Raw genomic sequence first — 16803 nt, 5'->3', positions numbered from 1 at the left:
CTCCCCTCCTCTACTGCTCTCGCCTGTTGTGGGTGAGCTTGGCCTTCAATAAGCAAAGTAAGAAGTTGTCAGCGGGTGCGTAGCTACTTGTGTGCAATGTCTGTCTGTAGTAAGTGAGTCAACTACTGATGTCGTGACCTCTCAATGTCTGCATCTTAGCATGCGTGGCAGCTCATAGTGGATGTGTAAAAGGTGGGGTCTGGGCATAAGGAGCTATGAGTAAGAAAGATGCAGAAGGCCTGTGACTGCATATGGAAACTTAAAAGGTCTTGTCGGTTTCATGTCTGGGGAGGCTAGAGAGCGCTTTGAGGGTGTGTAGAGCAACAAGGAGCATGGCCTGGCACACACAGAGAAGGTGTGGGAAGTGTCAAGCAGTGAGGCTCACATAAAGGCATTGCAAGGATAATGTAACGGGTACTCACCCTGATGATCCTAGTCAGGGCATTGAATTTTTTCTGACATTGAGTGGCCATCTTGGGCACCGTGTCCCAGGCGGAGCCGTGCTGTGCCACCTCCCGCCATAGCCTCCTGAAGACTCTGGGGGAATGGCCTTCGTTCCCCCTCCAGGCAGCAGGGCATCTTGCCGTCGTTCTACGGCTTCCAAGAGCGCTTCACAGGCTGCAGCCAAGAAGCGTTGCGCTCGTTGCCTCGGCATCCATCCTCCCGGACTCAGGTGAGTGAAATTCTTTAAGTGCGCATGCTTATAGCTGAGTTGCCATGCCTTTAAGAGTCGGCTGTTCCTGGGGTCTGACTAGGAGATTGGCGCATGCGCAATGGGTCCGCAGAATGTACCAACCAAACTTTTGTACACCAGAGTTGGCTGATTTAGCACCCCTGTCAGCTCTTCGACCAATTCTGATGAATTTCTGGGCGGAGGGCACAAACTTTTTCAAGGCGCTAAAATTACCGCTCTGCCTGGGTTAGCGCCCCAAATGAGGCGCGACCGAATTTCCACCCTTTTGTGTCTATCTTCACCGAAGATGCAAAAAACCTTGCTTAAATAGTGGAGAACCAAGGATCTAGCGAGAATGAGGAACTAAAATAAACTTGTATTAGTAAAAAAAAATAGTACTGGAGAAATTAATGGGACTGAAAGCAGATAAATCCCCTGCACCCGATGGCCTACATCCTAGGGTTTTGAAAGAGGTAACTATAGAGATAGTGGATGCATTGGTTGTCATCTTCCAAAATTCCATGGATTCTTAAACAGTTCCCACCGATTGGAAGTTTGCAAATGTAACCGTACTATTTAAGAAAGGAGGGAGAGAAAAAACAGGGAACTACAGAACCAGTTAACCTGACATTAGTAATAGAGAAAATGCAAGAATCTATTATTAAAGACATGGTAACAAGACACTTAGAAAATAACACAATTGGGCAGTGTCAACACGGATTTATGAAAGGGATATCATGTTTGACAAATCTGTTAAGAGATTTTTGAGGCTGTAACTAGCTTAATATATAAAGGGGAAACCAGTGGATGACATGTATTTGGATTTTCAGAAGGCATTCGATAAGGTGCCACACAAAAGGTTATTGGACAAATTAGGGCTCATAGGATTGGGGGTAATATACTAGCATGGATTGAAATTGGTTAACGGACAGAAAACAGAGAGTAGGAATAAACGGGTTATTTTTGGGTTGGCAGACCGTAACTAGTGGGGTACTGCAAGGATTAGTGGTTGGGCCTCAGCTATTCATAATCTAGATCAATGATTTGGATGAGGGGACCAAATGTAATTTATCCAAGCTTGCTGATAATACAAAGCTAGGTGGGAATGCAAGTTGTGAGGAGGATGCAAAGAGGTTTCAAGGGGATATAGACAGACTAAGGTGAGAGGGCAAGAACATGGCAAATGCAATATAGGGCTCAATTTTCCCCAGTATTTGCTCTTTTTTTTGGAGTAGGCTGCTTTTTCTGGCCTAACTTAAAAATCCCCAGTTTCCCCAATCAATTTGCACCAGTGTAACTGACTTCGTTGCTCAAAAGGGGGCGTTACCAGCCACCTAGGCCAGTTCTGGCCATTTAGGTAACTTTTCTACTTAGGCCAGCGTATGTGGCCACTCGAGAAAACCCTTGCAGAGAGTTAAAGAAATCGGCGCAGGTAAGTACATCGGAGGCCATTCCGCCTGGGATAGAGGATTGGCTAACTAACAGAACAGAGAGCCAGGATAAATGGTTCATTCTTGGGTTGGCGACCAGTAACTAGTGGGGTGCCGCACAGATCAGTGCTAGGACCCCAATTATTTACAATCTATATTAACGACTTGGAAGAAGGGACTGAGTGTAACGTAGCCAAGTTTGCTGACGATACAAAGATGGGAGGAAAAGCAATGTATGAGGAAGACACAAAAAATCTGCAAAAGGACATAGATAGGCTAAGTGAGTGGACAAAAATTTGGCAGATGGAGTATAAAGTTGGAAAGTGTGAGGTCATGCACTTTGGCAGAAAAAAAAATCAAAGAGCAAATTATTATTTAAATGGAGAAAGATTGAAAATTGCTGCAGTACAGCAGGACCTGGGGGTTCTTGTGCATGAAACACAAAAGGATGGTTTGCAGGTACAGCAAGTGATCAGGAAGGCCAATGGTATCTTGGCCTTTATTGCAAAGGGGATGGAGTATAAAAGCAGGGAAGTCTTGCGACAGTTATACAAGGTATTGATGAGGCCACACCTGGAATACTGCGTGCAGTTTTGATTTCCATATTTACAAAAGGATATACTTGCTTTGGAGGCAGTTCAGAGAAGGTTCACGAGGTTGATTCTGGGGATGAGGTGGTTGACTTATGAGGAAAGGTTGAGCAGGTTGGGCCTCTACTCATTGGAATTCAGAAGATTGAGAGGTGATCTTATCAAAACGCATAAGATTATGAGGGGGCTTGACAAGGTGGATGCAGAGAGGATGTTTCCACTGATGGGGGAGACTAGAACTAGAGGGCATGATCTGAGAATAAGGGGCCGCCCATTTAAAACAGAGATGTGGAGGAATTTCTTCTCTCAGAGGGTGCCATAGAAGATTAGTGAAGACAAATGTAGGTCCCTTGCAGTCAGAATCAGGTGAATTTATAAATGGGGAACAAAGAAATGGCAGACCAGTTGAACAAATACTTTGGTTCTGTCTTCACGAAGGAAGACACAAATAACCTTCCGGAAATATTGGGGATCGAGGGTCTAGTGAGGAGGAGGAACTGAAGGAAATTCTTATTACGCGGGAAATTGTGTTAGGGAAATTGATGGAATTGAAGGCCGATAATTCCCCAGGGCCTGATAGTCTGCATCCCAGAGTACTTAAGGAAGTGGCCCTAGAAATAGTGGATGCATTGATGATCATTTTCCAACAGTCTATCAACTCTGGATCAGTTCCTATGAACTGAAGGGTAGCTAATGTAACACCACTTTTTAAAAAAAGGGAGAGAAAACCAGGAATTATCGACCAGTTAGCCTGACATCAGTAGTGGGGAAAACGTTGGAATCAATTATTAAAGATGAAACAGCAGCGCATTTGGAAAGCAGTGACCGTATCGGTCCAAGTCAGCATGGATCTATGAAAGGGAAATCATACTTAACAAATCTTCTAGAATTTTGTGAGGCTGTAACTAGTAGAGTGGACAAGGGAGAACCAGTGGATGTGGTGTATTTGGACTTTCAGAAGGCTTTTGACAAAGTCCCACACAAGAGATTGGTGTGCAAAATTAAAGCACATGTATTGGGGGTAATGTACTGACGTGGATAGAGAACTGGCTGCCAGACAGGAAGCAGAGAGTCAGGATAAATGGGTCCTTTTCAGAATGGCAGGCTAGTGGGGTGCCGCAGGGAGCCCAGCTATTTACAATATACATCAATGATTTAGATGAAGGAATTCAGTGCAATATCTCCCAAGTTTGCAGATGACACTAAGCTGGGTGGCGGTGTGAGAACATAAGAACATAAGAATTAGGAACAGGAGTAGGCCATCTAGCCCCTTGAGCCTGCTCCGCCATTCAACAAGATCATGGCTGATCTGGCCGTGGACTCAGCTCCACTTACCCGCCGGCTCCCCGTAACCCTTAATTCCCTTATTAGTTAAAAATCTATCTGTGAGCTGTGAGGAGGATGCTAAGAGGCTACAGGGTGACTTGGACAGGTTAGGTGAATGGGCAAATGCATGGCAGATGCAGTATAATGTGGATAAATGTGAGGTTATCCGTTTTGGTGGCAAAAACACAAAGAATATTATCTGAATGGCGGCAGATTAGGAAAAGAGGAGGTGCAACGAGACCTGGGTGTCATGTTTCATCAGTCATTGAAAGTTGGCATGCAGGTACTGCAGGCGGCAAATGGTATGTTGGCCGTCATAGCTAGGGGATTTGAGTATAGGGGCAGGGAGGTCTTACTGCAGCTGAGACCTCACCTGGAATAATGTGTTCAGTTTTGGTCTCCTAACCTGAGGAAGGATGTTCTTGCTATTGAGGGAGTGCAGCGAAGATTCACCAGACTAATTTCCGGGATGGCAGGACTGACATATGAGGAGAGACTGGATTGTCTGGGCCTGTATTCACTGGAGTTCAGAAGGATGAGAGGGGATCTCACAGAAACATATAAATTCTGACGGGATTGGACAGGTTAGATGCAGGAAGAATGTTCCCGATGTTGGGGAAGTCCAAAACCAGGGGACACAGTCTAAGGATAAAGGGTAAGCCATTTTGGACTGAGATGAGGAGAAACTTCTTCACTCAGAGTTGTTAACCTGTGGAATTCTCTACCGCAGAGTTGTTGATGCCAGTTCAATGGATATATTCAAGCGGGAGTTAGATATGGCCCTTACGGCCAAAGGGATCAAGGGGTATGGAGAGAAAGCAGGAAAGGGGTGCTGAGGTGAATGATCAGCCATGATCTCATGGAATGGTGGTGCAGGCTCGAAGGGCCTGCTCCTTCACCTATTTTTCTATGTTTCTATGTTTGTTAATCTGTGGAATTCGCTGCCTGAGAGAACTGTGGAAGCTGGGACATTGAATAAATTTAAGACAGAAATAAACAGTTTCTTAAACGATAAGGGGATAAGGAGTTATGGGGAGTGGGCAGGGAAGTGGAGCTGATTCCATGATCAGATCAGCCATGAACTTACTGAATGGCGGAGCAGACTCGAGCGACCGTATGGCCTACTCCTGTTCCTATTTCTTATCTTCTTTATGTCTCTCTGTTCATGCACCCCCTTTAGGATTGAACCCTTTAGTTTATTTTTCTACCAAAATGCTTCACTTCACACTTTGCTGCATCAAATTTCATCTGCCACATGTCTGCCCCTTCCAGTAGCCTGTCTATGCCTTCTTGAAGGGCATCACTATCGTCCTCACTGTTCACTATACGTCCAAGTTCCGCGTCATCTGCAAATTTTGAAATTGTTCCCTGTACACCCACATCCAAGTCATTAATATATATCAATGGCAGTGCTCTTAGAACCGACGCCTTTGGAACACCACTGTATACCTTCCTCCAGTCCAAAAACACTATACCCTCATTCCATGATCTCTTGTGACTCACAAACTGCAGATGGTGTAAGCATGCACCTCTTGTTTCCATCACCCCACCACCCCAGCCTCCCCTCATCAGAACCTTATCCTTGTGCTTTTTTCCTTTCAGATAGCCAAGAACTCCAATCTGACCAGGCAGTGGTGCAGGAGCAAGAAGTGGAAGAGGAAGAAGTGGTTTGGGTAAGGTGAAATTTAAAAAGTCAGAGAAAGGAGAAGGCAATATAGTGCAGGGTAGCAATAGGGGTAATGATAAGCAATGTGTGACAGGAAGGGACAGAGCACATAAACATAAGAGTGCTGCACCAGAAAGTAAAGTCAGAGTAGGGAAAAATGGTAAAAAGACAAAATTTAAAACTCTTTATCTGAATGCACACAGCATTCGGAACAAGATAGATGAGCTGACTGCACAAATAGAAGTAAATGGGTACGATCTGATAGACATTACCAAGACATAGTTGCAAGGTGACCAAAGCTGGGAACTGAATATTCAGGGGTATTCAACATTTTGGAACGACACACAGAAAGGAAAAGGAGGTGGGATAGCTCTGTTAATAAAGGATGAGATCAATGCAGTAGTAAGAAATTAGATTGGTGCAGAAGATCAATAGAATCAGTTTGGGTGCAGATAAGAAATAATAAGGGAAAGAAGTCACTGGTGGGAGTAGTCTATAGGCTGTAAGGTTCAAAAATCCACAGCCGCATTTGAAACACCATAAGGACAAGAAAACTAACATAGGATCGTTCCATACACTAAATTAACATTTTTGGCCAAATAAAAGCAGGCTGGGAAAACGTGTGGGCGGATACAGACATTGTGGAGTCTGGCTCACAAGTGAGACCGAGGCACTGGCCAATGGGGGAAAAGTGCATTCTGGCAGGCCAATCAGGGGTCGAGTTGGGCCTGAAGTGGGGAATCTTCAACCAATAAGGACTCCCCGACCCAGTTTGAAAATGACTTCCCCCGCAAATCAAACTACGAATGTGGGCCATTATCTACCTAATTAATATGGACAATAGCTCTGAATCAAAACTATGAATCACTGCAGGAATGGCCCACTGACTCCCAGGACTATAACAAAGGACCCACAGACTTCCCGTCACCCACGTGCACTGAAACAATACCCTGGTCTCACACCTGCGTGTACCTGTGACATCTTCTGATTAAATATTCAAAGCTATCTCCCCGCCCAAACTTACACAATGAACCACCACTGGGTTTGAGCGCGAAAAGACCAGAACTGAATTGAATACAAATATAGGACACAGAACCACCAGAAAGACAGTGGTGGAGAAAGACAGTGGTGGAGAAAGACAGTGGTGGAGAAAGACAGTGGTGGAGAGGAAAAGACTTGCAGGAGTTGTGGAGAAAAACAGTATGGGGTTAGTTCTTGAAAGGGCTGCTGGGGGGGGAGGGGTAGGGGTGAAGGAGCTGAGAGAGTTTTGCAAACTTTGATTTTGGTCGAGACTAAAAACCCACGAGCCAACCTCCTGGGTGGTAAGTGGCAGCAGGTGCTGCTGTTAGCCCTGAACACACTGGACAGGGTGAGAATAGCCGAAGCATCAGGCTGGGGCAGAGCTGTGCAGACCTGGACACCTGGTTCAATAACCTGGATTCACAGCTGTAGTCTGACGATAACCGAGAGGCAAATAGAAGAAACCGACGCAACATCGAAGAGGAAAACTGAACAATAACATAAAACCCACCCCAGAGGGACCCTGAGCTGAAATAAGTGCTATAGAACCCCGGAATTGATAGGATTGTGAGTATAGCACAAACCCCCTCACAGACTCAATGTAGGATAGGAATTGGTAGGAAGGGTGGGAGTGGAAGGTGTGGTTGTGTGTGAGTTATGTTTTAACCTCTTGTTTTCCCCTTCCCTGTTGAGAGATTTTTCGGGTTGTTGAATGAGATTTTGCCATTACTGCCATTTTATGACCTCTTTGTAATTGCCCTCTATCTTTGTGTTTGCTATTCTAAATAAACATTAGCCATTTGTACTCTTACCCACTGTGTCTGGTGCCTCATTACTCACCCACCCTCATAAATCGCACGTACAGAACCCAAGGGGAGTGTGGATTCGAACCCACACCCCAAGCTCCCCTTACAAGGCCCCCTAACAATAGCTACACTTTAGGACAAAGTATAAATCAAGAAATAATGGAGGCTTGTAAGAAAGGTACTGCAATAATCATGGGCGATTTTAATCTTCATATAGATTGGACAAATCAAATTGGCAAAGGTAGCCTTGAGGGAGAGTTCATAGAGTGTATTCGGGATGGTTTCTTCGAACAATACATTGTGGAACCTACCAGGGAGCAGGCTATTTTAGATCTCGTACTGTGTAATGGGATCGGATTAATTAATGAACTCACAATAAAGGATCCTCTAGGAAAGAGAGATCAGAGCATGTTAGAATTTCAAATTCACTTTGAGGGTGAGAAACTTGGGTCTCAAACTAGAGTCCTGAACTTAAATAAAGGCAATTACAAAGGTATGAAGACAAAATCGGCTAAAGTGGATTGGGAAAATAGATTAAAGGGTAAGACGATAGATAAGCAGTGACAGACATTTAAGGAGATATTTAATAACTCTCAGCAAAGATATATCCCAATGAGAAAAACTTTGAGAAGGATGAATCATCCGTGGCTAACTAGGGAAGTTAAGGATGGAATCAAATTAAAAACAGAGGCACACAATGTTGCGAAGATTAGTGGTAGGCCAAAGGATTGGGAAAGTTTTAGAAACCAGCAAAGGACTAAAAAAAAAGAATAGATTATGAGAGTAAACTAGCAAGAAATATAAAAACAGACAGTAAGAATTTCTACAGTAATATAAAAAGGAAGAGAGTAGCTAAAGTAAACTTTGGTCCCTTAGAAGATGAGACTGGGCAATTAATAATGGGGAACAGGGAAATGGCAGAGACTGTGAATATATATTTTGCGTCGGTCTTCATGATAGAAGACATGAAAAGCATCCCAATAATAATAGATAATCAAGGGGCTAAAGGGAGGGGGAACTTAAAACAATTACTATCATTACAAAAAAAGTACTGGGTGAACTAATAGGACTAAGGGTGGACAAGTCCCCTGGACCTGATGGCTTGCATCCTAGGGTCTTAAAAGATGTGGCAGCAGAGATAGTGCATGCATTGGTTGTAATCTACCAAAATTCCCTGGATTCTGGAGAAGTCGCTTCGGATTGGAAAACCACAAATCTAACGCTTCTATTCAAGAAAGTTGGAAGACAGAAAGCACAAAAGTATAGACCAGTTAGCCTAACATCTGTCATTGGGAAAGTGCTGGAGTCCATTATTAAGGAAGTAGTAGCAGGATATTTAGAAACTCATAATACAGTCAAGCAGAGTCAGCATGGTTTTATGAAAGGGAAATCATGTGTGTCAAATTTGCTAGAGCTCTTTGAGGATGTAACGAGTAGGGTGGATAAAGATGAACCAGTAGATGTTGTGTATTTGGATTTCCAGAAGGCATTCGATAAGATGCCACATAAAAGGTTACTGCACAAGACAAGAGCTCACAGGGTTGGTGGTAAGATATTATAGCATGGATAGAAGATTGGCTAACTAACAGAGAACAGAAAGTCAGCAAACTGTAACTAGTGGGGTGCCACATAGATCAGTGCTGGGGCCTCAACTATTTACAATCTATATTAATGATTTGGATGAAGGGATTAAGTGTAATGTAGCCAAATTTGCTGATGATACAAAGATAAGTGGGAAAGCAAGTTGTGAAGAGGACACAATGAATCTGCAAAGGGATATAGATAGGTTAAGTGAGTGGGCAAAAATTTGGCAAATGGAATATAATATGGGAAAATGTGAGATTATCCACGTTGGTAGGAAGAATAAAAAAATAAATTATTTAAATGGAGACTACAAAATGCTGCGGTGCAGAGGAATCTGGGGTCCTTGTACATGAAACACAAAAAGTATGCAGGTACAAGTAATTAGGAAGGCAAATGGAATGTTGGCCTTTATTGCAAAGGGGATGGAGTATAAAAGTAGGCAAGTCTTACGACAACTGTACCGGGGGCTGGTGAGACCACACCTGGAGTACTGCGTACAGTTTTGGTCTCCTTATTTAAAGAGTAATAAACTTGCATTGGAGGCAGTTCAGAGAAGTTTCACTTGGTTGATTCCTGAGATGAAAGGGTTGTCTTATGAAGAAAGGTTGAGCAGGTTGGGCCTATAATCACTGGAGTTTAGAAGAATGAGGGGTGATCTTATTGAAACAGAGGATTGTGAAGGTGCTGGACAGGGTAGATGCAGAGAGGATGTTTCCCCTCGTGGGGAAATCTAGAACTAGGGGACATAGTTTCAGAACAAAGGGTCGCCCATTTTAAATGGAGATGAGGAGGAATTTTTGAATTTTCAAATACAAACACTCTGAAACTTGAGGATAGATTAGACACGAGATATGTATGTGGTGAACCAACGGCACAAGTGACCTGCTCTCCAACAGATTACTAGGATTGCTGAGACACTACCCTGGGGGACAGAATTCGTCCTCCCGCCAGTGCCACTCCGCCAATGCTTTTGCTGTTACCTGTTGGCTAGCCAGCTCAGACTGCTGTTGCTCATGCTAAGGTGGTGCAATCTAAAGCCGAGCCTTCTAGGACCAAAGCTACTGGAGGTCATCCTGCAAGGTCATCTGCAGTCTCCCCACTGAAAGTCAGTCGCCTTCCACCACCCATGCTGCAGACACTGGTGTAACACTTCATAGGAGCACTCGGACAGGCAAAAGCACACAGAAGACAGGCACTAAGGAAATGCACAAGGGTGAATAGTTGACTTTATGTAATATTAGATCGATTGATATATAAAGTTGGTTTGGAATGTTTGGGGCTGAAATTGTCCACGCCCAAAATGAGTCGCACCTACCGTTTCCGATGTGTTCTGGCCACCCCAATGCATGGGGCAGCCAAACCATTGAAATTCAGCACTTCCGGGTTTTTTTTTTGAGCAGGGTGAAAGTGGCCTCAGCATGGGGGTGGAATTGGGGCGGGGTGGAGTGACCGACGCTGCAAGGCATCAGCTGATGATGTCATCACACTGCTGCTTCACAACGATATTAAAAGGAGAAGGCCGCTACGAACTCTGCAGCCACATTAGTAGCAAACACTGGGCCACCAGGGAAGGTTTCGGCCTGTTGGCGGCCCAGCCGAATCTACGGCCTTAATAATCAGCCTGACCTGGCAGTGGGCCGACAAATAAAAATAAGATGGCATCGCTGGCAGTACTACCTTCCTTTTAAGACCAGCCGCGCCACCAAGTCACAGAGAGTGTACCAACAGCAGAAGCTGTCGGGGGCACCGACTGGCAGCGGGGCCATTCCCGCGAGGCAATTCGGGAAGGGGTCCCCGCCGGTAGCCAAGGGGTCGATGCGTGCATGTCACGGCGGAGCAGTCCTGGACACTGCTCCAAAACTGAGTAAGAGCAATTTTCAAAATGGCGGCCCCTCCGCTGAGACTCGGCGGCAATTCCGTACCGACCCGTGGCCACCACTTTCAGGCGACCTTATAGAAAGGGGCAATTTCAGATTCCCGTGTCTTCTGGTGACTTTTATTTCGGCATTGCGGCCAAGAGGACTCTGTGATGGTCTTCATCAGAGGGATGGCAAGGTGTGTGACTGTTGTACAATGGGGATTTGGGATTGTGTTCAGTGAAATCGTAGTCGAATGAGGCGATCACTGACAGCTGGCTGGAGAGGGGAATGTGCTGGTTGCCTCCTTCTCCTGAGCTGCTCGTCATATCCCTGGTGGCAAGGGCTGTGCCCTCATGATGTCCAGGGTCTGGAGGATACAGAAGACCACCACAAAATCGGGGGACACACACGAGTGCTGCGGGGCTCCTCCAGAGTGGTCCAGGTAGCGGAACCATTGCTTCAGCAGCACAATGGGCTGCTCTCTGATGTTTCGTGTGGTAGCACGGCTCTCATTGTACGCATGCTGGCCACATGTGGTTGTGTTGCAGAGGGGAGTCACGAGCCAGGTGGTTAAGGGATAGCCATCATCACCCAGCAGCCAGCCTCTGGTTTGACATGGTGGCTCAAAGACTGAGGGAACAGTGGACTGATGCAGAATAAAACCATCATGACTGCTGCCAGGACACACAGCATTCACAATCATGATGTGCTGACCAACTGCACATTCAGCAAGTGGTAACCTTTGCGGTTGCGGTACATCTCAGCATTTAGATGTGGCGCCCGCAAAACCACGCATGTGCAGTCAATGGTGCCCTGCACCATGGGGAAGTCCACTTTCCTGGTAAAGCCATGTGCACATTCTGCCTGCTTCTCTGTGGTCAGAGAGAAAACAATTAAGTCCCCTCTCCTTGCATAAAGAGCTTCGGTCACCTCTCTTATGCAGCAGTGGATGGCGAACTGGGAGATGTTACAGATGTTGCTTGCTCCAGCCTGGAAAGATCCCAACGCGAAGAAATTCAGGGCCACGATCACCTTCACAGCCATGACAGCACTGACCTTGCCCTGGTGTGAGGCTGCAGGTCTGGTTGTCCGAGGTGGCAGAGTTATGTGAGCACCTCCTTCAAAGTGCAGGCGCCTCAAGAGTTCCTGGCTCAGGCTGAGGCAAGAGAATTGCTCTTGGAAAAACTTAGGTGGGTAAGGCCTCCTGTTGAGAGCCCATCTCCTCCCCCTCCTCCTCCTCCTCCTCCCTTTGCAAGCAGCTTGTCCTCTTCTTTGCTGCCTCTGCTCCATTGCCCTGTCATGCTGCAGGCCAAGGGGGATGGCAACTACAGCACCCATGACTGGGAGCAAGTGATCTGACCAGAACCCTTGAAGTCAGAACCAAGATCTTCTCCACTTGCAGCACCACTCCCCATCACCTCACCAACTGTACACAACTCTGGAAGGCACCAAACACTTCTACAAACTTACACAGAGCCAGCAGAAATCAATAAGCAGCTTGCCTTAAAGTTGGTGATCATCCCTTTAAATATCATTGGTAGGTGGTCCTTCCTGCTGCTGAATGCATGTTGAGAGGGTGTTAGCTCCAGCACTGAGGGCGAAAATGGCAGTGCTGGCTTCAAATCAGCGTTGCACGCTAATGGACGTCATAATCTGCTTTCTCTACATGGGGTTCCGCAGGGCTCAGTACTAGGTCCCTTACTTTTTGTGGTATATATCAATGATTTGGACTTGAATGTAGGGGGTGTGATTAAGAAGTTTGCAGATGAAACAAAAATTGGCTGTGTGGTTGATAATGAAGAAGAAAGCTGTAGACTGCAGGAAGATATTAATGGACTGGTCAGGTGGGCAGACAGTGGCAAATGGAATTCAATCCGGAGAAGTGTGAGGGTAATGAATTTGGGGAGGGCTAATAAGACAAGGGAATACACAATAAACGGCAGGACACAGATGTGCAGAGGAACAGAGGGACCTTGGAGTATCAGACTATCAGCTTGCCTTTTGATACCGAACCACGAAAGAGGAAACACTAACAATTGATGAGTTTCTCTTTAGTGATCACACCAACAAGGCAGCCTTTGGAGTACTCTTAACAAGAATTAGAATACTTGAAATCGTAATGGCTGGAAGAACATTTAGCTCGCAGCAAGTTAAAAGCTAGTAGTATATTGCTGTAATGTTATAACCAGGGGCAATGTCAGAACTGGTGTTGTACATGGGCTTGCAAGACAGAGGGAGCTCTAAACAAGGGCTATAGTTAGAATCACATTGAAAAACATAGAAAATAAGTGCAGGAGTGGACCATTCAGCCCTTCGTCACTGGTATATCAAGATACAGTGGGATAGAGCCTACTATAAGTGAGTATCAAACCAAGCATTTTCTGTGAGTAAGAAGGACTTGCATTTAAGAAAGCTGCCCATGTCATCAGTCCAGATCTCATATTAAATGATGACATTTTAAAACAATTACCCGCTTTTTTGTTGTAACTGTCCAGTTCCCATTTCCTTTTCCTTCTTTAATATTTTATTTTGCCTTTCTTTTAATTATTACTTTAGAACAATACTTGCTATTCTTCATCATAAAGTATTAAACATTTAGCCTAGATTTGTTTTCTTTCTCTCAATTGATTGATTTGTTTCCAATGTGTTGCTTCCAGGATATTCTAGAGAAAAGTTATAATGTTTTCCCTCTTTCCTAAGTTTCTGAATCAAATCAAAGATACTTCTTAATACTTAGCGATATATTCAACCATACACTTAGCAACAACATATATTCAGTTCATATTTGAAGAGCCAATCATGCTGTTTGCAAAAAGAAAAACAGAAGTTTGAGAAGTCGGCTAGTCTGTCCGTCAAAATGCTAACTGCTTAAATCCAGTGTTCCGTGTCGATAGCAACACTCAACAACAGTTGGCAAGCAGTATTCCAGAGATGTGTGTGTTAGGGTCACTCTTATTTATGTTATTTACACAACTCCTCTGAACTTGGGATACAAGCTGAGATTTTGAAATTTGGTGATGACAACGAATTATGATAGTATATGATAGTGTGCAAGTTGCAGGCTGCATGCTGCAATGCCCTACCTCACCCTCACGGGAGCTTTTGAACCATTTATGATTGCAGATGAGACCCCGAGTGTGAGCCAAAGCCAGGAAGAGACTGCTGATGTGAGTAGGAGGCAAAGCCATGATGACAGCCTCGAGGATACCAGCAGCCATAGCCATGAGAACACCCTAGAGGCCAGTGGGAGCGCAAGCCACAACAACAACCTAGAGGCAACTTCATATGTTTGCACCCATATCCGATGAGGAAGAGGAACACTCCTGACAGCACCACATCACTGCTTCCTACACTTGCAAGCGCCAGCTCAGATACTGGGAGTACACGGTCGGGTCAGTTAGATGTAGCAGAGGGGTCTGCACTGGATGATGCACTGGGGCAGAGTGGACTGCAGTATGGTGAAGGACCATGGCAACCTCGGGTGCCATTTTTCCGGGGGACGGGGTCACACGCAAATTCTGCTGAAGAGGACTCATTATGAGCCCATTGATGTTGGGGCTTAGGAAAGAAGGGTGGAGGCCATGCATTCACAGATGTTGGGGGCAATGGCAAGGGTGCCGGAGAGCCTGTCGCAAGTGGTCAGGAGCGTGGAGGAGACCGTCTCCCACATTGTGGACAGCTTTGCGCACACCATGGAAGCCACCATTGCCAGTGTGCAGACGATGGTGGACTCTCAGAGTGACCGTGCGGATCCAGCTATGATGCTACGTCTCCGTTGGAGATGTGGCGGCTGCCATTACAGCACAGGCGCAAGAGCACGAGCGACTGAGTGCTGCTTTGGAGAGGATAGCCGCAGCCCTGGAAGTGGAGAATGCTCTTATGCACTTTGGGCAACAGGCCACGGAGCGTCTTACTGCTGTCGTCTCTGCAGTCTCTCATGCAGTTTCAGCTGGATGCCTCACAAGAGCTGACTGTTGCCATCACAGCTACGTCCACCAGTCCATGGGGGAATCTTCTGGTGTCACGCCACACCACAGGCCTGTGCTCCCTCAGATTGGTGGCAATGGTGATGTGCTGCCCCCAGGAAGTGGCGCAGGCTCCTTGGGCCAGGACGATGATGATGTGCTCTCTCAGGATCACAGCAGTCCTGACCCCAGACTTGTCACTCCACCATTGCCGACAAGCATGGAATCACCCAAGACAAGGATGACTGAACGCACCAAGGAGGGGGCTGCCCAATTTTCAGCCGGCCCCTTCAGGGCCAGAGCTGGTCGAGGCTATCCAAGAAAGACATCTTCTACATCTGAAATACAGCAGCCTTACCAGAGCAATTATGCAGCCACAGGGGAGACACTGCGGCGTAGTTACAAAATAGGTATGCGTAAGAGAGGTTATAAGGAGATGAACAAGAGTGAGAAATGATTGTGTATGATTTTGCACCTTTATTTCTTGTGTAATAAATCTTTATTTTGTGTTTCCATATCGGTGCAGGTCTCTCATTTCACTCTGGGCAATGATGTGTGAAAGGGCTCATTGAGATGGCCATGGAGATGCAAAGATGCAGGGTGAAGTGGGTATGAACTCATCAGAAACGAGCAACAATGAGACGGTTCTGCACTTGCCTTGCAGGGTTTAGATGGAGATGCCGCCTCCTGTGTGGCCAGCGACCTGCATCCTGGTCCTCCTCAGACGCCGCCTCCTCCTCCTCCTCCTGCGTCTCCTCAGGTGGTCCTCCAATGGTTGTGCCCTCATGATTGCCATGATTGTGAAGCATGCAGCAGACCACCATGAATAAGGAGACCCACTCAAGCGAGTACTGCAGCACTCCACCAGAGCGATCCAGGCAACGGAATCTCGATTTGAGGATTCCGATGGTCTGCTCAAATGATACACCTGGTGGTTTAATGACAATTATTGTACGATTGCTGCGCAGCAGTCCTGGGGTTGCAAAGGGGAGTCAGCAGCCAAGTGCACAGTGGGTAGCCCTTGTCAGCAGTACCTGACCCTCTTCCTGGCGGCAGGATGAAAGCATTGTGGCTGCTGCCAGGATACCGGGCATCACCTGCCATGATTTTGCAGTGGTAGTCGCACACCAGCTGCATGTTGAGCGAATGGAATTCCTTGCGGTTTCTGAACATCTCGGGATTGTTTTATGGCGCCCTCAATGCAAAGTGGGTGCAGTCTATGGTGCCCTGAACCCTGGGGAAGCCCACAATGCACACAAATCCGGTCTGCCGCTCCAATTGCTTCTCCCTGCTCATTGGGAAGGAAAGGTAATTGCTCCTCCTCTTATAGAGAGTATCTGTCACTTGAAGGATGGAGCGATGAGTGGCAAACTGAGAAATGTTCGATATGTCTGCTGTAGCAAATTGGAAAGAGCTAGTGGCATAGAAATTGAGTGCTATGGTCACTTTGGTTGCGACGCTCAGAGCTGTCCTCAGCCATGTCTGAGGCTGGAGATCTGGCTGCAGGAGATTGCGCAGCTCCCTGACTATGTCCTTCCGGAATCGAATTCTACGGAGACATTGGTCATCAGTCAGGTCCATGAACGAAAACTGCTGCCTGTAGACTCTTGCACGATAGGGCCTTCTCTCCCCACATCTATGGTCGGGTCTTCCTATGGCAGCTGCCTCATTGCCTTCTCCCTCATGCACTTGCTGCTCCTCGCCCTCTGCATCATCATCATCATCATAGGCAGTCCCTTGGAATCGAGGAAGACTTGCTTCTCTGCTCTGCAGCCTGCTGCTGGGAAGCATCTGCCTCCTGTGCATCCTGCCTTCTTTCGAATTCACCCACTATCTGGTGCAGGGCGTCAGCAGTACCTGACCCTCTTCCTGGCGGCAGGTCCT

At 46.3% G+C, this 16803-nt stretch overlaps 1 protein-coding gene across 3 annotated transcripts in view; it reads right to left on the bottom strand.

The window, feature by feature from the left end:
* The window catches only part of LOC139233188 (AP-3 complex subunit sigma-1), a 150625-nt gene that overhangs the window by 89980 nt on the left and 43842 nt on the right, over positions 1-16803 (bottom strand). The window lies entirely within an intron of this gene.

Source organism: Pristiophorus japonicus, chromosome 1 (genome assembly GCF_044704955.1).
Source record: "Pristiophorus japonicus isolate sPriJap1 chromosome 1, sPriJap1.hap1, whole genome shotgun sequence".
Taxonomy (NCBI): Eukaryota; Metazoa; Chordata; class Chondrichthyes; family Pristiophoridae; genus Pristiophorus; species Pristiophorus japonicus.
This window is presented reverse-complemented; position numbering and strand designations above follow the sequence as displayed.